Here is a 1,585-nt window from a genome sequence, read left to right on the forward strand (position 1 = left end):
AGACTGCTATAGTTTTAGGTACGCTAAACATCTGCAAGTTCTCATCAGTTATGCAGCCTGGTCCCTCCAGGAACAGGGTCCTGGCCCCACCCCACCATTTGCAAGCTCTCTTCCTACATTTCTTTCACACAAATTCTTAACCAGCTCAAGAGATGATATTTTTAAACAGCTGCCGAATCATGAAGTAATCTCTTGTAGCTGGGGGAGCTCCAGAATATAAACTTATTGTGAGGTTATATAAATGCTGACAGTTTCTTTGGGACATCAAAACTGAAACAGAAGTTAGCAGATCATCCACCAAAGTCCTTCATCTGCCGCCCTGTCAGAACATCGATGAAGCCACATGAACTCGGTACCAAACGTCCCTTCACAGAGGCAGCTCTCGGGCAGTGCTTGGAGCTGGCACACGGCGGCTCCACTTAGCCCCACGTGGGCACTGCTCTGACGTTTCCATTTACATGGTTTCCTTTTATGCTTACAGACTGCAGCATTCACAAGAGAGGACTTGTGCTGAACGTACAGTGGATTTTATTTTCCACTTTGTAAGATGTATGTAGTTCATTATGAGGTTTTAAAACAGACATTCCCAGACTTACCATCCTGTAGCAATAAAATATTGTTTGGATCAAAAGATTGGTTGTACATGGGAAAAAAAAAAAAAGAAGAAGAAGAAGCTCACAAAACCGTTCAGGTTAGAGAGTCAGTGTTTTTACACTTTTAAATGAAGAATGACTCAGTGACAGAAAAGATTAAGAGAAAAGTCAGCCTGGTGGGACCCAAAGGAAAACCAAAGGAGTTTTCATTGAAACACATGTTCTGCTGCGACTGGTTTCAGTGTGACAGCTTTGAAGGCGCATTATGGAATTGGAAAAACCCCGAGGAAAATCATTCTGCATGAAGAATGAAGTGGACAGTCACAGCACAGTGTCGTCACGGCTCTCCGAGAGGCTCACAGTGCAGATGCGGCTAGCTCTCCCGGCTTGGAGCTGGAGGGTGCAAACGCTCAGTCGTGACGATGCTGCTGCAACTTACAGACGAGCTTGGCTGAGGGAGGGAGGGAGGGAGGGAGGGAATAAGTGAGTGAGAACCAAAACCAAGGTGACTTTGGGGAACTCAGGCTGGACATGCAGCCCCACTCTGTGTAGAGGGGCCGACAGATCGTATTTTATTCACCTAGCCCACAGGAACAGAAGGGATGAGCTTCCTTCGTTGCTGTTTTCAGCATCATCTTGCTAACGTCCTGCATGTCTCATAGTGCTCATCGTACCTGGTTGTCTGTAGTTTTGTATCAAACACAAAATCCAAACCAACTGCTCTCTAAAGTGATCGAGAAACAATGCGTCTTAAAATGGAAAAAAGCCAGTATCATTCCTGTAGCAGAAACTGTACACACACCACACACACCACACACACACACACACACACACACACACGCACACATGCACACACACGCACTCGCATGCCCACCAGTTAGTGATTCTTCAGATTCTTGGTTGTTCCAGCTCAGGTTGCTTCTGTCTTTTAGAAACAGCTGGTCACTGTGATGCACAGCTGGTCACTGTGATGCACAGCTGGTCACTGTGAT

The sequence above is a fragment of the Octodon degus genome, unplaced genomic scaffold (assembly GCF_000260255.1).
Source record: "Octodon degus isolate 3935 unplaced genomic scaffold, OctDeg1.0 scaffold00001, whole genome shotgun sequence".
Lineage (NCBI taxonomy): Eukaryota > Metazoa > Chordata > Mammalia > Rodentia > Octodontidae > Octodon > Octodon degus.